The 25,577-nt window shown below is 44.4% G+C and overlaps 1 long non-coding RNA gene across 1 annotated transcript; it reads left to right on the top strand.

The window, feature by feature from the left end:
• Positions 1-2,229: 2,229 nt before the first annotated feature.
• On the top strand, positions 2,230-23,962 carry LOC128424375 (uncharacterized). Its single transcript, XR_008332998.1, has 4 exons — positions 2,230-2,349; positions 17,643-17,782; positions 20,575-20,798; positions 23,570-23,962. It is a non-coding gene; the product is annotated as an uncharacterized LOC128424375 (long non-coding RNA).
• Positions 23,963-25,577: the final 1,615 nt, after the last annotated feature.

The raw sequence follows: 25,577 nt of genomic DNA, 5'->3' as shown, positions 1-25,577 counted from the left end.
CAAATGCAACATTCCTTATTTTCCTAGAGTGGGCACAAGCAGGGGGACATCCAGTCTGTATAACTTCCTGTTCCACTGGTCTGGAGCTTCCTCTCCGTGCATGTGATCTGGGAGATGGGCGTGGCTCTGGCTGACTCCGTAAAAGAGCCGAGTCATGCAGCCATTTTCAAGTCGCAGTCTCTAGTTCTGCCTTCACTTGTCTTGATTCTTGCTGTCTTGTTGCTGCTCTCCTACAGCCATTTTTGTCTTAATGTAAATTTTGCTGTCTGCTGGTTCTCAGCCAGCAGCACATGAGTTCAGTCTCCATATGAGATGAACTCACTGTTTACTGTGTAAATACTAAGTAAAGCCTGCTTTTCAGGGATCAAATTATGAACTGAAATGTGAATAAACCTTTGGTTTCTTTACTCAGAAAGACTCTTGTGTCTTTGTTTTTTTAAGAGGACACGAGGAAATAATCTTAATTCAGAGATTCAAATGAATCTGCAAACTAGCTTCCAGCTATATTGAGGGGAATCTTCTCTGCTACATCACTTACTAGCATGAGTGAAGAAAGGATAATACTTATTCAATATATCTTTTGCTACTACAGTGGTACCTCGGGTTACATACGCTTCAGGTTACATACACTTCAGGTTACAGACTCCGCTAACCCAGAAATAATACCTCGGGTTAAGAACTTTGCTTCAGGATGAGAACAGAAATCATGCTCCAGCGGTGCGGCAGCAGCAGGAGGCCCCATTAACTAAAGTGGTGCTTCAGGTTAAGAACAGTTTCAGGTTAAGTACGGACCTCCGGAACGAATTAAGTACTTAACCTGAGGTACCACTGTATCCTTAACTTTCCCACAAAACACGCTCTGAATGGGTGTGGCTATGCCAGTGCCAACTTCTGCCTCATATTTCTAGTCCAGAGAATGCTGCAGTCATGAGCCCTCTGAGCTTTCAAGGCAGAAAAAGACCCTTTCATAGCCACCGTTGTCAAGATGAAACAAGGCTTTATCGGGCACAGTGGGGCTTGAACCCAGAACTGCCCTGCACACCATGCATGATGGGACTTAGCTGGGGAAAACATTGGTTTAAAAACCCTGATCATCTGCCCTGTTCATCCCCAGTGATGACCTTGGGCCAGTCACTACCTGTTAGGTGCACATAACTTGCAGGGTTGTTGTAAAGCTTAAAATGGAGGATTCATGTACCGTATTTTTTGCTCCATAAGGTGCACCGGACCATAAGACGCACCTAGTTTTTAGAGGGGGAAATCAAGAAAAGAAAATCCTCTTCTCCCGGCTGGAGAGGTTGCGTGCGGCTAAAGAGGAAGCCAAAACAGCGAGCGGGATCCATCCATTGCTATGGCAATACCCCCACCTCCCGCAAAACCCCACAGGAGCCGTGTACCCTTTAAGGAGCGCTCGGCTCCTGCGGGCTTTTCTACGAGGAGGGAGAAGGGACTGACTGGCCGGGTCAGTCCCTTCTCCCTCCTGGGGAAAAGCTCGCAAGAGCTGCGCGGAGCTTGTGTGTGGCTCTTGGAGGCTTTTCCTGCCTGCCTGCCTCCCCCCTGCATTTGCTCCATAAGACGCACACACATTTCCCCTTACTTCTTAGGAGGGAAAAAGTGCGTCTTATGGAGCGAAAAATACGGTATGTCACCCTTCGAGAAAGGATGGCATAACAAGATATTATTATGAATATTAACATTATTAATAACTGCAGGCCATTTTGTCAGGAACAGTAAAACCTGGCCCTGGTGATCCAAGTAATCTAGGAGTCAGTGCTCTTGAAAGCTTGCTTCTTTGGTGCATGAGGTTTCTGGGTCCCGTCCCTCCCCATCTCTTTCACAAGGTGCATCAGAATTTCTTTAGAATTTCGTAGTGGTTTGAGTGGGCATAGGGTTCAGTTTACTTTATCGCTGTGAGATGGCTGAGGACAGTGTGCGATTTTCTCTTTCCTTTAAACATTTCTCGAGTGCCCTGCACCCTCCCTGCATCTGAAAAAGTCCCGTGGAAAGAGTTCCTTCAAAATGTCTCTCCTGGGCTTTAACTGAAGCTTGGGAAGCTGAGATCTACATGCTTGCCGGTTCTGTTTTTGAAGAAAGCTTTTTCCTTTTTCCTCTTTTTAAAAAACTGTTAATTTCTTTCAAAGCCAAAAGACTTCACTTTTTAATTTTAACAATGAACAGCTGCTGGGTGCATGGTAGGAAGACTCCCTGCTGTCCTTCAATTACAGGAAAGTGTAATGGAGAATGTCAGGAAGTATGGCACCCAGGGAGGCTGCAGAAGGTGACCAGAGAGATGCCTTGAAGACCAGAAGAAAGGACACCTACAAAACCCCTTGGCCACTTCAAAATAAGGTAAGCATAAAGAAACTCTCACACCCCACCAATGAGAATTTTGCTGATTTATTCCCTCTCCTTTGATCATTTTTGAATGTAATTCCTTTTGTCATTAATTGACAGAGAGTGGTCAAAACACAGAATAAATTATCAGCAAAGGGACCCCTGACCATTAGGTCCAGTCGTGACCGACTCTGGGGTTGCGGCGCTCATCACACTTTATTGGCTGAGGGAGCCGGCGTACAGCTTCCGGGTCATGTGGCCAGCATGACTAAGCCGCTTCTGGTGAACCAGAGCAGCGCACGGAAACGCCGTTTACCTTCCCACCGGAGCGGTACCTATTTATCTACTTGCACTTTGACGTGCTTTCAAACTGCTAGGTTGGCAGGAGCAGGGACCGAGTAACAGGAGCTCACCCCGTTGCGGGGATTCGAACCACCGACCATCCGATCGGCAAGCCCTAGGCTCTGTGGTTTAACCCACAGTGCCACCCACGTCCCATAATTCTCAGCGAAGCACTAGTAAAAAGCAGCTTCCTACATACCTGCTGCACTCTTTCTGGGCATCCCTTCACTGAAGGAGGAGCACCAGGCTAACCTTCTGCCTTGTCCAATCTGCCACCTGTCTGCTCCAGGCATTTGACAGGAATTTGTATCTGAGCGCCCGAGAGTCTGGCCATGATAGTTCAAAAGCACCAGGTAAGGTGATGGTAGCAAGTCTGTGGGTGGGAATGGAGACACTGGAGCAAAGGAAGCCGATTGCAGAGTGGAGACTCTGGTGGCATTTATTCAACAGAGCTACAAACACTTTGGGCTGTTTCCAAAATGCTGACCCATTTCTGCAAGCCTCTGTGCCTTCCATATTGAACTCTGCCAACTCCACAGAAAGCCAGAATTATGACTGTCCTGCCCTCTCCCTATTAAAATGTTAACTGATACGTTCAACACTCACATTCTAACCAACACCCTTGAATGTAGCAAATTAAGGATGCAAAGGTGGAAATATCTCTGGCATCTATTAGGGCCACCTGTCCTTGGGTTTGTACTAGCTCTCTTTCAGCAGCTGAAATATTGCCACATATTAATTATCTCCCCAATCCAAAGGCCTGGGAAACATTATACCAGAAGAATTGTCAATCTATAATAAAATGTTTGGCTTCTCTGTCAGTTTAAATGTCTTCAGGGAATGGGCTCCTAAGCCTTGTTTAGAGGCAAGCAATCTTTTGTTCAAATTCTGCTGCAAAAAATTCCAGGAAGATTGACTTTTCTACCTGGGTGTCCACCAAACTTCAACTACCCTCCTAAATCAAGAGGTAGAAACATTTTATTATTTTATTATTTATACCCCGCCCATCTGGCTGGGTTTCCCCAGCCGCTCTAGGCAGCTTCCAACAGAACACTAAAATACAACAACCTATTAAACATCAAGAGCTTTCCTAAACAGGGCTGCCTTCAGATGTCTTCTAAAAGTTTGGTAGTTATTTTTCTCTTTGACATCTGGTGGGAGGGCGTTCCACAGGGCGGGTGCCACTACCAAAAAGGCCCTCTGCCTGGTTCCCTGTAACTTGGCTTCTCATAGCGAGGGAACCTCCAGAAGGCCCTCAGCGCTGGACCTCAGTGTCCGGGCAGAATGATGGAGGTGGACACACTCCTTCAGATATACTGGACCAAGGCCATTTAGGGCTTTAAAGGTCTGCACCAACACTTTGAATTGTGCTCGGAAACGTACTGGGAGCCTGTGTAGGTCTTTCAAGACTGGTGTTATATGGTCTTGGCGGCCGCTCCCAGTCACCAGTCTAGCTGCCACACTCTGGATTACTTGTAGTTTCTGGGTCACCTTCAAAGGTAGCCCCACGTAGAGCGTATTGCAGTAGTCCAAGCGAGAGATAACTAGAGCATGCACCACTCTGGCAAGACAGTATGCGGGCAGGTAGGGTCTCAGCTTGCGTACCAGATGGAGCTGATAAACAGCTGCCCTGGACACAGAATTGACCTGCGCCTCCATGGACAGCTGTGAGTCCAGTATGACTCCCAGGCTGTGCACCTGGTCCTTCAGGGGCACAGTTACCCCATTCAGGACCAGGGAGTCCTCCACACCTGCCCGCCTCCTGTCCCCCCAAAACAGTACTTCTGTCTTGCCAGGATTCAACCTCAATCTGTTAGCCGCCATCCGTCCTCCAAAACTTTTGAAAGAGCCTATACATGCCTATAAAAACCACAACACACATGTGTCACTTGGGGATGGAAGATAATTTTGTATTTTTAAACCAATCAACCTAATTCACATATACCAGGCTAATATGCAGGTCAGAACATACATATTCTTCAGAATTTTCCCCTTCTCCAAATAGTGTGAGAGTTGCCAGCTCAAAAAAGGGACCAAAATGAATGTTTTGGGATAAAATAGGTTCAGAAATGCATCCATTTATTACGCAACATATGGAACCTAAATGCTTGGTCAAAAAATCTGCAAGGAGCATTTGCGTGATTTCTATGGGTAAAGGAACTTCCAGAACAGTGGCATAGAGCATTGTTCCCCAAATTCCCCCCCAGAAGACCACTTGAAAATTGCTAAGGTTCTTGGCAGACCACTTAATGATTTTTCTGCCTGTTGCACTGCCCTAGATGTGGCATGATTTTAATTGCATTTTAATTGCTTATCTTATTTCTAGTGCGCTGCATTTTATTGTATCCCATGGAATTAAAATTGTAATACAGTATAAGAAAGGAAAGGAGCAGTGAAATACTATTAAAATCAGTATCAGTATTTAATGGGATGGAAGTGCCATCTCCTGTCATCAACCAGAAATCCACAGACACACTGTAGACTACCTGACTGAAGCTTGCGAACCACTGGTGGTCTATAGACCATAGATTGGGAACCCCTGGCTTATACGTATACAGACAAGAGACTTTGGCTATAGATTGCTGCAACATATACTCTCTTACTCATTTCAGCTTACAGCATTAACCAATGAAATCTATACTGAGTTTAACCATTTCAATTCTGGAACCACCAGAAGACTGGTATTTCGCATATGAGACTGGGAAGGTGGTTTTCACAGATGAGCATACGGTATACCTTTCCGAATGGGGACAGGGTGGAATGCTGCTGATCTCTGGTGATTCATTCGCTACCCGCAGGAAATGTCTCTTAAAGCAGGTCTCAAACTGTGCCAACCAAATGAATAGAAGAGTGTTCCAGAGAGAGCCCCCTTTCTCCCTCCAGTCTCTGAGTATCAAACTAAGCTCTCTCTCTCTCTCTCTCTCTCTCTCTCTCTCTCTCTCTCTCTCTCTCTCTCTCTCTCTCTCTCCAGCTGAAAGAATTATTGCCCCACTCTGTGCACAGAGACACATCGGAACAATGCCTGTCCCCTTCGAGGCTGAATTTAGAAAATCAGCTCGATATATTTAGGGCCCTGGCGTCTCTGTGCAACAAGAGCTTTGGAGCAGCAGGCGTAGCATAAAGCTCTTAAAAGGCTACAGGCACTGTGAATGCAATTCTCCTAACAATGGCTAATCCCTCCTCTTACAGTAATCTGCCCTCCTGCGTTCCACCTCCCCCCACCTCCCCCCCCCATCTCTTCCAATTCACTCTCTGGAAGTGTTTCTTGCAAAAGGGCATTTCAGCTTCAAGGGAGCATGATTAAGGAAAGGCTAAATACTGCTACATTAATACAATTTGTTCCCATTTCCAGGAAACATCATGTCTGAAGGAGGTAATCCATTAGTGGCACGTTTCACTGTTTAAAAACACACACTGGTATAATATGTGCGCTTTCTGGAGATTTGGCGCTCCATTGTGGTCTCAACCTTGACCCGGCAACAGCGTTTCAATGAGTGAGGGGGCTGGTTATATTTACTTGTTTCTCGAAGATCGGATTCTATCGAGGGGGCTGCTAATGAGAGTGCCGTTCAGCACCACCTGTGGAGATGGGTCCTTTGTACAAGTCTGAAATGGGGAGACCCATTCATCAGGATAATAGCCGCACGTACACAATCTATAACTGAATGAATGTAATGTGTTCCACACAGGCTTCATTGAAAGGAGCCTCTCATTCACTTTTGGTAAGCAATCGTTGAGCACAGACAGTGGAGGATGCAACCGAATGCAAGAGGCAAGGCAGGTTGTTCTTCCTGCTTTTGTTTCACTTGTTAAAAGTCAATTAACATTGACTCTGAGATCAGGAACACATCCACACCCGGCCATCTTTGAAAAGTGCTTTCAGACTAAATCGGAAGGGGAGGAAACCATGTGTTTTTGTTGAACGGAACAATATGCCATGTTGGGTTTAATGGGCCAGCTGAGCTCCTCACCTCATGAGCTGTATCCTGCACACAAGCATGTGATCCTGTCAACTTTGGTAGGGAATCGGCAGGAGCAGCACATCAGGGAGCATTACCCTGATGCACAGAAGGCGTGTGCCCCGGGAGATGCAACCAGCGTTAGAAACTGAGATATGAAAGCTAGGAGCTGCTAAATGGTACCTTAAGCCTAGGTTATGGGCACAACAACAGAATGCCTAGGTGTGGTTTTTATAGCAAGAATACAAAGCTGAAAATGAATGAACTGCAGCAAAAATATTATGTTCATTTCCCACATGGTCTAGACCTTCCCATGCCCACCTCTCTAATATTCTTAAGAGGGTCTCTTCACCAGTCTTCAGAGAGTGGCTGGAAGTGGGAAGGCAGAAAAAGGTCCTCTTTTCCTTCCACTCTGCAGTTTTAATCTGAAATCTTAGGTGCAGCACTGCGCCCAGAGCTCAGAAACTGCTCACTCTAATGAAATTCTCTGTTGCAAAATGCGCCTAGAACAATGGGAGTTTCGAACACTGGATACAACAGAAAGCTCTTCACCAAAACTATTCACTGGCATGTTAAAGCAAATTTCTCCAAATAAGCACATTTGTGCATGCAGTAATTTTCCCAAGCATTTTGTATGCTATTTTCACTAATATATTAAGCATAATTATAAGCATAATTAATATATTAAGCATAAAGGTAAAGCTGGACCCCTGACCATTAGGTCCAGTCGTGGCCGACTCTGGGGTTGCAGTGCTCATCTCGCTTTATTGGCCAAGGGAGCCGGCGTACAGCTTCCAGGTCATGTGGCCAGCATGACTAAGCTGCTTCTGGTGAACCAGAGCAGTGCACGGAAATGCCGTTTACCTTTCCGCCGGAGCCGTACCTATTTATCTACTTGCACTTTGACGTGCTTTCGAACTGCTAGGTTGGCAGGAGCAGGGACTGAGCAACGGGAGCTCACGCCATCGCAGGGATTCGAACCTCTGACCTTCTGATCGGCAAGTCCTAGGCTCTGTGGTTTAACCCACAGCGCCACCTGCATCCCATTAATCATACTTTCCCCCATATATATGCATTTGTGTAAACATTGCAAAATTTTGAGATGTGCATATTTCAAAAATGATGATTGTGTTTCAGTGCTCATCCTGTTTCAGAAACTGTGGATTTTATAAATTCAACCTTCAAATGTGAACTGAATCACATTTTTCTCCTGTTCTTAGAATGTCCTTTACTGACCCTTGTCCGGAGATGGAAGCCAACTAGCTATGAAACTAACATGTATGTTATTCTTCTTTGTGGCTTTTTGTATAGTTGGTTCTTCTAATGTTATCATGTTTAACTGTGTGGATGGCCTAGCTTCTCTTTTGCTTTAGAAACCTTAAAACCATGCCTTGCCCCCTCTGTGTAGGTATTCTCCAGAACATACTACTTCTGAAACAAAGATAAATTTTCCAAGAAGTGTTCCTTAGAGCAATAGGGAGAAGGGACAGATGAAGTAATTACTGATTTGCTTAAAATGAGCAAAATTAAATAATTATCACACTTGCTTCTTTAATCGCCCCATGTTGAACAACAAACAGAGCATGTTATTTTCACACTTTGGGATTTGTTTTTACTACAGTTACCAACAACAGTTGTTGACTAAAAGGGGGGTTTAAGGTGAATTGCAAAGCATCCTTGATTGAGAAGAAATGGTATAAAACTGGATGGTATGACTGGACCAAGATTGTGGGTTCGAAGCAAACACATCTATACAAGCTATGAGAGTCAAACCAGCTATCAGGAATTGCATAAGGAGAAGCCCACTGGATCAGACCAAAGGTCCATGTAGTCCAGTATTCTGTTTCTCACTGTGGCCAATCAGATGCGTCTGGAAGGATAACACCCAGGAAAGAAATGTGGTAGTCCCCCAAACACCTATTATTCAGCAATAGATTGCTTCTGAACAAGAAGGCTCCATTTAGCTTTCACATCTAGTACCCTTGATAGAGCCATCTTCCATGGATTTGTCCAGTCCATTTTCAAAGAATTTTAGAGGTGCAATGTCATGGACTGGCTGGACACAGAGGAATCTTGGGAGACACCAGGTGGAGAACCCCAAGGGGAAGAAAGCTCAGAGCCCGGGGACGATGAGTGGTCAGAGGGAGAAGATTGGGAAGAGGAGGTATCGGAAGCTGAAGAGGTAACAGGGTTTAGTGAGCAGGGAGAGTCTGTGGCAGAGAGAAGTCCAGAATCAGAAGCGGAAGTGGAAGCTGGAGAGGAAGGAGGCCAAGAGGCAGGATGGTGAAGAAACCAAAGTGTCTTCCCCTTCTGCTACAACCAGCTCCCCGATCTCCCAGGACCAGAAGAGGAATGAAGTGGGAGGAGCAAAGACAAGCACACTGGCATAGTCTCAGATTGCTTGGAAAGGACCTAGAGAAGGAGGAGGCTTAGGCAGTGTGATGGAACTGGTCACACTGCCCTAACTCTGCCTCTGCTCTGCCAATGACACTCTGGGAAGTTCTCGCTTTTTCTCCCCAGTTCAGCTCCAGAACTGCACATGGATTTGTATGAGACAATATGGGGGCACACTAGGGGTTATGCATACTTCTTCTTCTCTCTTCCCCACCCCACCACCAACCATTCTTCCTCAGAAGAGCTCCACTGTCTCTATGCACCTAGTAGCTTCGGCTGACACATCTGCTGATATAATATCCAGTTCAGTTCTATCCTAGTGACTATTGCTTCATCTTGTGGTGGTTAACTGCCTTGGTGGCCTGTTCCTGTGCCTTTGACAAAACCTGATCAGAAGAAATTAGTAGCTGAAGCTTTTATGACATGAGCTAACTAGGTCATCACCTGCTAATGTCTGCCCCTCAATCTACTGTGAGAGAGAAACAGGAGCAGGGGCCAGTGGAAAAGTTGGCAACTCTATAGCCAACATTAGCTGCCTGATTCTGTGTAACTTTGCACTGAAGTGAGACACATCATATTTTATAGGATTTAATCCTCTGTATATGGGTACATTCTCAAGTTTTCCTCCTCTGTCAGGTGGATATCAAACATGTTTTTGCTGACCTTAGTTACAAAACCGAGAAAGCTTCAAATGCTAGGGTTTGGTTTGAAGCATCTCTAAACAAGAAGGGATTCGTATATGGTGGAGTTTGGGGTGTGCATCTTAAAGCAAATTCTCCTACAAGTTGGTTCAGAGGATCTCTTCTCACAGAAATTAAACTAAGTTACCAGGTGATGAAAAACTCAGATCTCAGGTCATGATGAGCTGCGTTTAGGCATTTGTATGAATATGTAAAGGATTAAACTGGGGGCAGGATGCATGCCATACCCCCAGTGTCACCAGGCACGCCAGCTGCTCTTAAAATTTTCAATGAGTGCGAAGATCTGAAGAGAGTTTTAAATCACATTAAAACTAAATGTACTTAGACACTTCCTTGTGAGTGGCAACCCTGGCTTGCTAGAGTTTCCATTCATAGGAATAATTTCTATGAGTGTTTAATTGAAACATTTAAAAACTCTTCAGATCTCCTCGTTAATTGTGCCTGGCGACGCTGGGGGTGGAGCCTGCCTGCCTGCCTGCCTGCCTGCCTGCCTTCTGCTAACACCACTTTAACCCTGTGTGTGCTCAGGCAAACGGTTAAGTACGTCTATGGCATTAATGCAATCATTAAGTGAACAGTATCCTTTTCAGAGTCTACCTATAGTTGGATTGGTTTGCAAAAATTAATATGGATTTTCTCCTAATTTGGTCCCTGGGGAGGAGCGGTTGTGGAAGGGAAGAATCTTCATTAATGCAGTGACAAAATTAGGTACAGAATATCCCAGCTTTGCCTTCGCTATCCAGTGAGGACCATACCAGGCTCTACCAAACGGCCATTGGTTGGCTGTTGAAGATATTATTCCATAACAGTAGTATTAAGTGCTGAAATGTGCCTGCCAATCTACCTGCATCAATCACCTGATTCCCTGCAATGACACAATGACATGTTCCAAAATGCTAGGGTGGCCAAGATTTGTATGAATTCTGACGTCTTTCCCCCCCCCATTGATGAATTAACACGGAAACCAAAGGGGTCTCTGCAGTCCCATTGTGCGAAACAGCATCATGGGACAGACTGCCATTTCCCTTTGCTTCTTTCATGTCCTCTTAATTAAATTTGGGCTTTTTGTCTGGACCTATGTGATAGCCCCCTTGGCTTTTGAAATGTTTCAGAGTTCCTCTTGCCTTCATTTCAAGTGTCTCACTGAATTTGTCCTTCTACTTACAGACCTTTGAATTACCTCTCCAGCCCGCATCCTGCCAAAAAAACCCTGTTCTTCTCCCCTCACTCCTATTTCCCTTTCACCTTCTCGGTCTGCTTTTTTCTTCTTTGCAGGCTGACGCCTCTCTCTCTTCTTTGTGGAAGCTTCTTTCTGGTGCCTTTGCCGCCGCCAGGGGTGTGATTGTGTGCACACAGCCCTTGAAGTCTGAATAGCCATCTTTGTCCTGGAGATGATGGGAAAGTTAGCGGCTTTGATCCCCGGTGCTGTTGTGCACAGGGTGGATAAAAGTTGCAAGGCTCAGAGAAACGGGTTGTGTTTCATGGCCTGGCATCAAAGGACGCTGCCATTTTGAAACCAGCATACATTGAACCGAAATTGTGTCGGGATGGTATTTAACAGGCATTTCTCTTCTCTCACCCCCAGACACGCGCTCTCTCTCTCAATGATGATGTTCATTTGCATTTAATCCATAATGCAGAATACATGTTAACAAGGCAAAATGAATGTCAGCAGAGTAAACCATAAATGTCAAAGACATTTGCAGCTACAAAGGGAGAAGAAGACGGGATTGAAGCAAGCAATTGGAGCCCCTTTCCCTCCTGACCTTTGTGTCTTGACAAGCCCTGCCTGGGTAATGAATGAGCTAATCAGGAATAGGTTAGGCCCTGAGGTAATCTGAGGCGATGTTTTCAAAACAGAGTACAGTATGTATGCCTGCACCTCTCTGCCATGCCACCTTTTGATGCAAATGAACCTCCATACCTTGAAGGCCCTTCCTCAGAATGGGAGAGGAGGTTGGGCGAAAGGAAGAACCTGGTTCATCCTGCCCAGATGCTGTACCCGTGCCAGGGCTGGCCCAGGACATTTCACTGCAAAGACAAATGGCGCCCCATTATTCCATGTAGAGCCCACTGGTCTAGCATTTACTTATTCATTTGTTGCATTTATATCCTACTTGCCTCCAAGGAGCTCAAGTTGGTTTACCCTCACAACAACCTTGGAAGATAGGTTAGACTGAGAGACAGAAACTGGTCCATGGCTAACTGGGATTTGAACTCTGGCCTGCCAGGTCCTAGTAGGACATTCTTACCACTCCATCACACAGACTCTTGCTACACCACACTTGCATCATACTTCAACAAGACATTCTCCACTGCACATTCTCCTTGAGCAACCTTGGACATGTCGCTACCTCTCTGCAAACCCTACTTTGTAGGGTTGTTGTAATGATAAAATGGGGTGAAAGAGAGAACCACAATGTGTTCTGCCCTGAACCCCTGGAGGAAATGTAAGAGATATCAGTGATATAAATAAATCAAGTGTGCAGTTAACCAGGCCACTACAGCATGAATTGTATCTCCTTCCTCAACAGCTGTTCAGTAGTAGTCAAAGATGGGAGGAGCAGCCACACAGCCAGGCTCTTAAAGACATAGGGCCTCTTTTTCAAATGTGAACATGGCAACCCTGTTCATAAATAAAGCTTTAGTACTTATGATATATAGATTTTGATGAGTAACACAGCTGAGCAGGTGGGTAAAACGGCGAAGCAAAGGGCTCCAATGGATACCCCATTGGATTTGGTCTCCTCTTAGAATCTTCAGCAACCAATAGTCTCCAAGCTCAGATTTGTAGGATAACACAGATGAGGTCCAGGGTGATTTGCATTGACAAATACCAGTGCAGTTAGATCCATTGTAGATCTACAGTGAAAGTTAATCAAGCTGTAGCTCTAGTTAACCCACAATCAGGTTCATCACTTCTTTATTTCTAGGTGTGGGTGTACTAAATAATAGGCAAATAAATAGAAGTATGCCCCGAACTAATTCAATAATAGCCTTCTGTGCCTATGAAAATTGCCCTCCACAATCCATCAGAATAGAAGAGATGTACTAACTAGGATATGTTTGGAGAATCATAGAAACAAGCCAGGATGTCTGTGCCTTGAGGAGAGCTGCAGAAAACTTTGACCTGATTTCAATGGACTGCTGAGATGTGCATTTTAGTTGCAGAATTGCCATTCCATTTCCAGCTGTTTTTCTTTCAAATGTGGGACGGGTAATTGTTATTGATTTGTTTAAAATATGGAATTATTGAAAATCTTACATCAAATTGAGACAAGTACATATTGCGTTGAAGTGGGAACTGTGAAAAGAAAAACCCGATATATATTTCATGGTGTCTGGCAACACACTGTTCTTTGGGGGCTAATGTCATGCAAGAAACTTTGAAACTCTCATTCATCTGTGCTGTTCAGACATTGCCAAAAAAAAAAATACCTGTAGCCTCAGATGGACCAAGAAATCCTTTCCAAGGGGGCAGAGGGATTTGGTTTAACAAGAACATAGGAAGAGTTTTGGTGCATCAGATCAAAGTCTTGTCTAATCCAGCATTCTGCTCTCACAGTGGCCAACCAGGTGTCCATGGGAAGCCCCCCCCCCAGGACATGAGGGCAATAGCAAAGACCCCTTCATGTTTCCCCGCAATTGGTATTCAGTGTCAGAGAGCTGACAAGGAGAACAGGGTTTCACAGATCAGAGAAAGACAGGGAAACACTGGCAACTTACAGCTAGTTTCTTCATTAAAGAGGCAGAACAGAGAACACACAGAGACATCTAAGGGTTCCTCCTGTCTAGATGAAGCTGTTGCTTGGACTGCTTTATACCTCCCCCTTCACTCCCTAGCCCTCTGTGTCAGACCCCTCCATCTGTCTACTGTGAGCCCCAAATAGGGTTGCCATATTTAGGAAGACCCTAAAATTGTTGAGAGGTGTTTTTTTTTTAGGAAATCACCAAAATCATTGAGGTGTTGTTGTTTTTTTAGAAACCCACCAAAATTGTGATTTTTAAGCTTTTGGTGCTGTTTCCACTGCTTTCCCCATCACATTGACATACATCTGGGTTTCCCCTGACATTTTGACAAAAATCCCCCCAGACCCCATTCTTACACCCTCACTGTTTCTGCCTGACTCTCTGTTCTGTAACATGCAATAGACAGCTTGTTCTGGGAGCGGGGGGTGGCTGCGGCTGCATACTGTCCGCAGAGAAGCTGTCCGGGTGGCTCTATACTGAAGCTGCTATGTCCGATTCCTGTCTCTGCTCTGTGCTGGGGCACCTGCCTGTTTCCTCCACCATCCTCTAAGCTCCCAGCCTCCAGTACTTCCCAGCTCTTCCATTCCTCTGGGGTGTGTCTGGTTTTCCACCACCACGATCCATAATCCAACCCCTCTCCCTCTGTGCTTTCCAGTGAGGAGGGTCTTGGTCAGAAGGCTCCCACCACTCTTCCTCATCCAGCCAGTCCCTGACATTCAGAAACCTCACTCTGACTAATAGTAGAGTTGACCTAGGGAACTTAATGTCCTCTTTTTAGGAACCAATGATCTACTCTGGCTGGCAACCATTCTTCAGCGATTGAAGAGGCAATCAGCCTTCTTTCTGGTCCAGCTGTCACTTCCATACATCACTACGGGGAAAACCATAGCTTTTACTATACGGACCTTTGTCGGCAAGGTGATGTCTCTGCTTTTTAAGATGCTGTCTAGGTTTGTCATCACTTTTCTCCCAAGAAGCAGGCATCTTTTAATTTCGTGCCTGCTGTCACCATCTGCAGTGATCATGGAGCCCAAGAAAGTAAAATCTCTCACTGCCTCCATTTCTTCCCCTTCTATTTGCCAGGAGGTGATGGGCCCAGTGGCCATGATCTTCGTTTTTTTGATGTTGTGCTTCAGCCCATATTTTGCGCTCTCCTCTTTCACCCTCATTAAAAGGTTCTTTAATTCCTCCTCACTTTCTGCCATCAAGGTTGTGTCATCTGCATATCTGAGGTTGTTGATTTATAACTCAAGTTATCAGAAGCTGGACTTGGGAGCTTCTACATGCAAAGTGTGTACTCTAGCCCTGCCTTCATTCTCATGGCACAGAGTCTCAGGTTTTGCATGCAAACACCTTCCAACTTGAACACCAAGCTCACTTCTGAAAGTCAATGCCGCTGTCTCTTAAAGCTCTTCTACTAGAGCCTCTATAATTATGAGTTTAATATTGGAAATTGGTTGATTTCGTATTTGTATGCATACGTCCCAACTCCAATTAATTCATTTTAATTGCATACACCAATTACAACATCAGACTCATTTTCCAACATATTATTCCTCACTGATTACATATCCTCAAAGATTGCTTTAATATTTTATTGGCCGCCTTAAAGTCAAATAATAATATGTACTTCTAATTAAGCTAACTTACATATCTCGCTGCTGATTAAAACCACTATTTAATATTTTATATCGCAAGCCCCCTTTAATTCCCTCACACACCATGTGGAGCAACTCTTCCCTCAACTTGGCCTGACAGGCCTTTCCATTGTCAGCGTACACTGCTGGGTTGGTATGTCATGTTTGCTCAGGGTATGATCGCATTTCTCTCACAGGGAAGTTTCAAGGAAGCACTTCGTTGGCAGAAACAGTAAGGGGGGAAGCTTGACGAAAGTGACGGCAAAGAGCTTTTTTACCAGTTTCGATAGAAAAAGATTGAGAACGTTTGGGCAAAAGATCAATCTGCAAGATGAGAAGCAGGGGCCATGCTCTTTGGTGCAAATGAGGTCTCCTCCAGATATCCTGTTTATCGTGCATTCATAATTATTTGTGCTCATGGTTGGGTTGGCGCTGGCTTTCAATACAGTTTGCCCCTGCAATTTTGGGGGATGAGAAATATGGTGGTTTGTTTCCGGTCAGTGCTTGTCCCAAAACTTACTGCTGGAATCCTACAACTTCTTCTGCCTCAGATGTTCCATTTTGCTTGGTTTTGCCATCCCACTTTTATTGCACTATAGTGTATTTCTGTGTCCTGGTGCTTTCAGCTCTTTTTGGAAGAGCGCCCCTCATGGTGTGTTTTTTCTGTTCTGCTGCACTGGTGTTGTTCGCTCTGCTCTTCTATCCTGGCACTCTTCTTGTCTTCTGTCTTTTTTTAAAAAAAATCATTTTTCATTTTTTAAATAGTGTTCTTATACATTTAAATCATTTTCAATTTTTTACACATCTGAGATTCCTTGAATCCCTGGACTCCCCACCCCCCCACTCCAGTTTCCAATATTTATCTACTCTTTTAATGCATCTAATTACATTTCTCAAATTCGTTTTACAGTATATCCATTTTTAACTTTAGTCTTATTACATTATAAGTGTTATAACAGCCCTGCTAATGTTTTTATATATTGACAGTGATCTTTAAGGTACGTTATACATTTTCCCCACTCTTTACTAAATTTCTTATCCTCTTGGTGTCTAATCTTCACAGTCATTTTTGCTATTTCGGGATAGTCCATCATCTTGGTCATCCGTTCTTCCTTGGTTGGCTTTTTCTCTTCCTTCTATTTCTGGGCAAAAAGCATTCTTGCGGCTGTCGATGCATACATAAACAGTCTTTTCAAGCCCTTTGCTATTTCATCTCTTATTATTCCTAATAAGAAAGCTTCTGGGTTTTTGACAAAAGTTATCTTGAACATTTTCCTGTCTTCTGTCTTCAGTGTTGATCCTCTTCTGTTGCTCCATGGCCGAATGCAGTGCGGGTGTGGGCTTTTATGGTGTGGATGTGGGCTGGGGTGAAAACCGCTGTAGTCCAGTCTGCTCCCAGCCTTGCCGCCTAGGCCTAGCCAGGTTGGACAAATTCAGAAGGGGAGTTCAGCGGGAACCCCCACAGTGCCTTGAGGCCAACCCAGGGATTTCCAACTGTCAGCCACATAATACAGGTTGTTCCAAGGGGTTGTGGGGCTGGATGCGATGGGCTGCAACTTGCTGGGAGCCTGAAGGGCGCTGCCCTGCCTCTCTCCACCTGGCTTGGGGTGCGGCCTGCCAGTCTCCACAATGACTGCTTCTCAACAGAGAGGGCTTCTTTTTCAAATTGTTTATATTTTTTATCTATGTCATTTAAAATTGTAATTGATATTAATGTTGCCTTTTTAGTTTTAGGTTTTATTATTGATGTGGAAATTGTTTTCCATTTGGTTGTGTAGCTTTTTGGTGTGTTTTATTTATTGTTTATGACTTTTGTTATGTGGATAATTATGTACCGTGTTTTTTGCTCTATAAGACGCACCAGACCACAAGATGCACCTAGTTTTTGGAGGAGGAAAAGAAGGAAAAAAATATTCTGAATCTCAGAAGCCAGAACAGCAAGAGGGATCGCTGCGCAGTGAAAGCATCAATCCCTCTTGCTGTTCCGGCTTCTGGGAAAGCTGCGCAGCCTGCATTCGCTCCATAAGAAGCACACACATTTCCCCTTACTTTTTAGGAGGGAAAAAGGGAGTCTTAAAGAGCAAAAAATACGGTAAATCTTGTCATGTTGTAAGCCGCCTTGAGCATTGCTTTATCTATGAAAGGCTGCATACAAATAAAATGATGATGATGATGATAATGAACCGCCACCCACCCCAGACTGTGTAAGAAGCCATTTCTGCTCTTCTAGGCACCCTAACTTTGGGGAAGCATTGTGGAACAACTAAGAAAGTGGAATGGGGTGTCGAACTAACACACCATTATTGCATTAAGGACATGCTGCAGAATGTACCTGCTTGGGAAATTGTAGCCTTTGGGATCGCTGCAGGTCATGTTCTTCACTGGGCGCCTGACTCTTTCCAGCAGAATGGCGATGAGCAAGGCTTCAGCTATAAAAGCTGAGGAATCACTGTCAGTTCTGCTTCGAAGCTGGCCGCCAACACAAGTGATTCACAGCCAACACACACGGTATTTTCTTTTCCCAGGTCCTCTGTATCGGAGCTACAGTACTAATGTGTCAATATCCCTGGGGAAGGCTAGCAAGTGAAGGATTAGCCCTCGGCTCTCACCAACTTTCAGATCCGTAGCGCCTGGAAGCAATGCTCATGTAGGAATTTGCTAGCAGGTGAGGTCCATGTGCTACAGCTTTGTACTTCCAATATTTGGGGCATGAAACAGCTTCCAGAAGTGGAAATACAAAAGAGCCTTCAGTTCACATAGGCCTTGGGGGGAGTTTGGTGAATCAGCATGGCCATTTGGGACACTGCTCATGGATTACTTTGAAGTGCTTGATTTTGCTTCTGTATACTGATTATAGGGGTGGCTTTTAACTCTGTTTGTTGATTTGAAGTTTTGGCATGTTTTTAGTGTGTGAACTTCACTCAGCTAAGGGATTTGCACTAAAATGCCAGAAATATTCAACAATGACTTTTTAAAAAAAGAAAGGAAAAGCAAACTGATGTGGAAATGTGCAGCACCAAATTGAAGACTGGGAAAATGAGAGAAACTGAAATTGACAGATTCACTCATCTCTAGGATGGGCAAGAAGAAACTTAAGGGACTGTGAGGCAGTTCCTGGCACTGAAGGCCAAAGCAAAACGTATGAAGATAGAGTAAAAGAGAAGGGAAGGGAGAAGTGCATAAATGTAAAATGTGAGAGAAACGTGTGCCAGGTCCATTCCTCTTCCTCACCTCACATGCATTTCCAAGTGACATTCTTTGTTATCATTCTCTATAAGCCTTAAAAAGCTTCCATTGCAATGAAAACTGCCCATTTCGTGGGAGATACGTTTGCCGTATGAATAATAAATATTGTTTTGAACGATGTTGCATGGACAAGTCATGCAGACAAAGAGTAACCTCGGTGGCAATCCAAAAATAACTTGCTGATAACATTCTGAGCAGAAGGTAGAAGAGCAGCCATGTTGGATTGCTATTCTGCAGGGGGAAATGTGACAGTCCAGAGTGTCACTGGAGATGTTTATTTTGCTCATGTTATGGGTGGCCTGTGATGTTAGCCGCTGGTTGTGAACAAACACTCCCTTTCCCCTCAAGAAAATTTGCTGGTCTTATTGATCTTTCCCTCCTGTCAAAGCCAATCAGATGTGCTGCCCAAAGAAGAACCTCCCAAATTTACTTCAAATGTCACTATATGGGAGCCAGATCACTATGTTGCCATATAAAACAAAGAAAAACAAAGACACCAGAATGCCTATATTACGCAAATCCAGTTGAAAAAACACATAGACATAATAGGCTACATGATAACAATTGCAAAGTTATTTACTAGAAACTACTTCTCGAAAATTAGATACCGCTTCTCATAGCGTCAAAATCAACATCGTGACATAATATATTGAAATGTAGCTTATTCGGCTGACAACCAAATCTAGTATGTACAAAATACAAATCCTATTTGTCAGTGCCGTAATACATTCATTTCTAATTTCTTAATCTTCTCTTGTATTTTTCTGTCTGACGTATTCCTTAGAAGAGTGATATGAAATAATCTTCTAAGTGTCCAATGAAGATGATAAAGTTGGTAGACAAAAGAAACTGGCACTGGTAGATGCTGGCACAGGCAAACAAGACAAGGTTTCCTGAATATCCCCCTGTTTCGCCCGAAGGGGCTTCATCAGCTGTGCGTAGTTCTAAATCATATAAACATAGACACTTTGTAATATAATAGCTACACAAATTCCAAAGAAACATACAAAGATATAATAAATGCACATACCGGTACTGTATATAACAGCTACATGGAACTTATTTGTAATAGGTTCGTAATAGGGGGTTTTTAATATATAAAACAAATGAACAAACAAATTAAAAGGCCCTCATTACTTTCTTTTGTGCTCCTCTTTTGTCAAAATAGTGGGAAGTTAAGGACAACTTGTATATACAGTGGTACCCCGCAAGACGAATGCCTCGCAAGACAAAAAACTCGCTAGACGAAAGGGTTTTTTGTTTTTTGAGCTGCTTCGCAAGACGATTTTCCCTATGGGCTTGCTTCGCAAGACGGAAACGTCTTGCAAGTTTGTTTCCTTTTTCTTAACACCGTTAATACAGTTGTGACTTGACTTCGAGGAGCAACTCATAGAACGCGGTGTGGTAGCCTTTTTTGAGGTTTTTAAAGACTTTGGTGATTTTTGAAGCTTTTCCAAAACTTTCCCGACACCGTGCTTCACAAGACGAAAAAAATCGCAAGACGACAAAACTCGCAGAACGAATTAATTTCGTCTTGCGAGGCACCACTGTAGCACATTTCCTGAAGGAGAGAGTGCTGGAGACATGACCACATTCCCACCATACATTTAAAACCCTATGACACCATTTTAAACAGTCATAGGTTCCCCCAAAGAATTCTGGGAGATGTAGTTAAGAGTTCTGAGAGTTGCTAGGAGACCCCATTCCGCTCACCAAGTAACAGTTTGCAGTCAATCCTTCTTCACAGGGAGTTTTGCTAATTGTATTTTTTTTTTTTGAAAATAATATTTATTACTTTTCCAACAATTTAAACACTACAAAAAAAAAAAGAACAATACAATACAATACAATACAATACAATACAAAAACACTACATAACACTAACACATTAAAAGTTTGGGTAATTGTAGCTCTGTTAAGGGGCGGGAATGGGGGTCTACTAAGAACTCTCAACATGTTTAACAAACTACAGCTCCCAGAATTCTGTGGGGGAAGCCATGACTTTCTAAAGAGGCATCATACAACTTAAAATATATAGTGTGGCTCTGGGCTGACTTTGTAACCAGGCTCCACTGAAAATACACACACACTTTATATAGAGTCATTTTCATAGATATCGTGGTGTTTGTTAATTATAGTGATTTTTTTACTGGGGACATATGAGGCAGCAGAGGGTTTAAGTCATTTCCCCCCCTTCATTTTTGCAAACAGCTTTGGTGCCGCTACTTAGAAACAGAAGGAGCTGCCTTGTGCCAGTTCAGGTCATCTGGCTCACCATCGTCACCACTGATCAGCAACAGATCGCCAGGGTTTCAGGCAAGAGTCTTTTCCAGCCCAAGCTGGAGTTGCTGGGGTTTGAGGCTAGGACCTTTTGCATGCAAAGCAGTTGAACGACAGCATTTCCCCAAACAGCCTCAAGTGGAGAAAATCCTCCAGTCAGTAGCCCACCCTGTTCTTTAACTATAAAATTTCCCATTTGGAACAATAAAGGTAAAGGGACCCCTGACCATGAGGTCCAGTCGCAGACAACTCTGGGGTTGCAGCGCTCATCTCGCTTTATTGGCTGAGGGAGCCGGTGTACAGCTTCCAGGTCATGTGGCCAGCATGACTAAGCCGCTTCTGGCGAACCAGAGCAGCACACGGAAACACCATTTACCTTCCCACCAGAGCGGTACCTATTTATCTACTTGCACTTTGATGTGCTTTCGAACTGCTAGGTTGGCAGGAGCAGGGACCGAGCAATGGGAGCTGACCCCGTTGCGGGGATTCGAACTGCCAACCTTCTGATCGGCAAGTCCTAGGCTCTGTGGTTTAACCCACAGCACCACCCACGTCCCTATTTGGAACACTACTACCCCATAATTTAGAATTGTTCCCAGAAGAATTGTAGGGAGTGAGAATCTGGCTGCTGCCACTGACTGATTTAGATTTTTTAAAAAATCAGATCAATGCAGAAATGGAATGGAACAGAATTGTAGGTAAAAACATGCCAACTGGCAATAGATTTGTTCACCTCTGTTAATGCCTTCAGGCATTGTCACATCCACACCACATGTTTAAAGCTCTCTTATACCACTTTAAGAGTCACGGTTACCCCCTCCCCAAAGAATCTTGGAAGTTGTAGTTTGTGAAGGATCTTAGCACCCTTAACAACCTACAGTTCCCAGGATCCTTTGAGGGGAGCCATGGCTCTTAAAGTGGTACAGGAGTGCTTTAAATGTGTGGTGTGGAGTGACCTCAAACCAACTGTGGCTTCCATTTCCTCCTTGCGTGCTTCTTGCGCATCATGCAGAGGAGGAACTAATTTACAGTGGTGCCCCGCAAGACGAATGCCTCGCAAGACGGAAAACCCGCAAGACGAAAGGGTTTTCCGTTGCGGAGGCGCTTCGCAAGACGAATTTCCCTATGGGCTTGCTTCGCAAGAAGAAAACGTCTTGCGAGTCTCGCCATTCCCCCCCCGCTCCCCCCCCCTTTTCAAAGGCGCTAAGCCGTTAATAGCCTTTTAACAGCTTAGCCGCTAAGCCTTTAATAGCCGCTAAGCCGCTAAATCGCTAATAGCGCTAATCCGCTTAGACGCTAATGGGGTTGCTTCGCAAGACGAAAAAACCGCTAGACGAAGAGAATCGCGGAACGGATTCTTTTTGTCTTGCGAGGCACCACTGTATCTCTCTTGTGGTAAAGGCAAGGCCTTTATATACCCCTGGATCAGACTTGCTGTGGGGAGCCTTGACTGGCTGGCATTGTATGTTACAGGGTCTACCCTGGAAGCAAGCTCATTCTCTAGCATTTCAGGTGGCATTTAGAATATTGGTAGAAACCATATTCATAAATTCATGAATTAGTTAGGCTGGAATATTTATTTTAAAAACTGACACCCTTTGCTTCCCTGCGTAGCTCTGAGCTACACCTGAGGCAAGATCTAACTGAGCCCCCGATTCAAACTTTCTCTCGCTAGCATGGCAGCTGTTGAAAATGGCTTCGACACGGTCAGGACTCCATGTGGCTACAAGAATGTTTGAATTCTCTTTCCCACATAGGGAGAAGCTGCATTGGCACGGACACCTTCCCACACAATCTGGCAGATCCATGGGGGAAGGAGATTCAAATGTTCTCTTCTCACAGCTACACGGAGCCCAACGAGATGGAAGTTATTTTCAGAACAGCTTCACTGCTGAGAAAATATTTAAACAGGCCCTGACAATGACTAAAGTAAAACTAAAAAGTTTGGCTGGTGCCTTTGTTAGACGTAGATCATCTTCCTTAAATATGATTTTTAAAAATCCAACTGTACTATCTGAGAATTCTGATGTGCTGCTCATTTTTTGAAGTATTTTTACCCTAGCCAGGATGTCAGGATGCTGTCATTGGCTCCCAGCTGGTTGCCTGGAAAGTATAAAGACAAGGAAAAGTTTCTTACAGTCCTTTTTTATTTCAATCTTTACAGAGAGAGGGTATAGAATCCAGCCTCTTGGATAATGGCGTTGCCCCGAGTGAATCTCCACCACCACCCCGTCTCTCCCACTTCCTCATTTGTCATTCTCATAATCTCCTGTACGGGTGCTGCTATGTGCCCTCTGTTTTTGAGCTCTTTGCTTTCCTACTTTCAAGGCTCGCCAGGTTCTTTCAGATGGAGGGTCTGGAATGCTTTCTAATGACAACATGTCAGCCGGGTGCTGTTCTGGCTCTCCCACAATTTCCCAACTTTCCCCCTCATATGCCTCTGAGCTGCCACCTCCCCCAACCCCCTGTTGTAAATCTATACTGTCTTCCTCCTCCCTGGAAGGGTCAGGATTGGAAGGTGGTCTCCACCATTCCTCCTCTGCCCAGTCCCTGACTCATACAGCTGACAAAGATGAATGATGAGACAGCCCCTGTCCTCATGCTTACAATCTGAGAGGCATGTCATAAAAGGAAAGGACGTCTGGAAGGAAGAGGGGAAGAGCAACCTCAGGCAACTTAGTACTTGAGACGGCAGTTTAGGAGTTGATTAATACATTAATTGTAGTAGTGGTAATAATAGTTACAGAACAACCAGCTTGGATCGAAGCAGCTGAAAGAGGCGAGCACTGCTTTCCATCTTTCCCTCTGTTGTAGCTTGATGGAAGGAATGCTGTGTGTCAGCTGTTAGAGGGAGAAGGCTGATGGAACTGGTACCCTAGAGGTACCATTGGAGCGACACTGCTTCCCTCTTCTCCATCTTTTACAGCCTGGTGGAATGGCTATGCCTGAGGACAGTTCACAGCGAGAGGAGTCTGACTTCTCAGCAATGCAGATAATGGCCCTGCTTCTCAACTTTCAACGTTGGGTTCTAGACTGCCATAGTAGACCTTTGAAAAGAATTCCACATCTAGACACTGATACGGAGGAAGAGGAGCCCACTAACTGTTATTCCCTGCATACATCCTCCATATACTTTAGTGCTACACATGGCTGGGTTTGCTAGAGACGATTTAGTCTCAAAAATGCAGCTCTGCTGTTTATTTGCTTTGAACCAGAGGTGGTTGTTTTTTTCTTGTAAAGCTGTATCCTTAAAATGAACTCTCTGTGACTTGGGTGGAAGATATCAACATTTGGATACCATGAAAATGAATTCTACTCACATATGGCTTTAAATCCTTTCTCAGTTGCCTCTCAAATATAGAAATGGAAGAGAGAGAAAGAGAGGGGGGGCAGGAGGCTTGAGAGAATTTCTGGCAATAGAATTCATGCTGTGCCAGTAAGTTGTTGTTTGGAACACTTCTAAAGTGCCTAAACCCTTATGAGTGCTGTAGTGGCATTAAAAAAATAAAATAAAGCGTCCCCTGGTCACAGACTCATCATCGAATTGACACAATCTGAAAGGAAAAGAAGAATGGGGAGGGAAGCAAAAGGTACAGTGGCTAGTCCACCCCCTTATCTAATGGGAAGGGAGAGTCAGAGGGAAGGAGATGGGAAGGATGCAGTTCTGCATTTATCGATCAATTGATTCAGTTGCGGTGACTCACATCACAAATATTTGGAGCTGGGAACAGCAGGTTAAAACCGGGCAAGCCCTCTTGTGCACCAAAATGCAGTGGAGGCTAAGCAAACCTTTGACCTCCTCTGTAAAATATTCAAGCTCTCTTTAGGGCCTGGGTGGATGACGGGACAAGGAGCTGAGCTGACGAGACAAGGAGCTTGCACTATGTCTACTGAGCTTCCAACCTCTAGAGAAAGAACGACTTCACCCACCCCTCTTATTCTGCTGCTGTATCACACATAGGAGACACAACTTTGGTTCTGAAATTCTGTTAGTCTTGTTTAAGCAGCCACAATCCCTACCGAAACTGTTGGCTTGCAGCTGAGGTTGCTGCGGTGGCTGGTGTTTTTCATTTGTGTACTTTGAGAAAATCGATGTATAAAACAAAAGGCATCTCTTTAAAGATTAATGGGTACTTAAGAGATGACAGTGATTGCCTTTACTTCATATATCAGTAGTGTGTGTGTGGTGTGTGTGTTTGTGTGTTTTCTAAGTGGCTACAGTTAGGATTTTAATCCCCAGGAAAATGGATATTAACAATAAAGAGCTTGAATTCCGAAATCCTGAAAAAGTCAGGAAAGGTTTGCATCATCCAATGGGTGCCTGGGTCAGGGGGGTTATCTAAGGATAGAAAAAGTGACTCACACACTGTCCAACATTTTAGGATGGGAAAGCGGGACACACCCACCCACCCCGTTCAATCTGCACACTCTTTCTCCCACCCCCAGCCCCAGCCCAATCCCTGCACCAGCAACCGCTGACCATCAATGGCAATCTGAGGATGCTTGTGTGCTCACACCAGAGCTTCATGACTAAGGCTGTAAGCCTAACCCTAGCTATCTCGGAGGAAGCCACCTTGAATTCCGTAGGACTTACTTCTGAGTGCACAAAGTTTGGATTGCACTGTAAGTGGGGATTGGAATCCATACATCCTTGGTTCAAGTCATATGCCCTGCCCACTAAAGAACAAAGGCTGCTTGGGCTCCCAATTTCCCCCACAGCTTGTCAAGCTATCAAGAACACACCCACTGTAGATTTATCTCAGCATCAGCTGGATGGCAGAGTTTAGCAGATAGAGAACTGGATATTTATAGTGAAGATACACTCCAAAAATATCCCAAATCCAAAAATATCGTGGATTGACACCAGTCTGTCTCAACCAGCCAGCACCATCCATCACATACTGACATGGTGGATATACAGAGCTGTCAGTGTT

The sequence above is a fragment of the Podarcis raffonei genome, chromosome 12 (genome assembly GCF_027172205.1).
Source record: "Podarcis raffonei isolate rPodRaf1 chromosome 12, rPodRaf1.pri, whole genome shotgun sequence".
NCBI classification, from domain to species: Eukaryota; Metazoa; Chordata; class Lepidosauria; order Squamata; family Lacertidae; genus Podarcis; species Podarcis raffonei.
The sequence above is the reverse complement of the archived record's forward strand: the minus strand, read 5'-3'. Positions and strand labels throughout refer to the sequence as shown.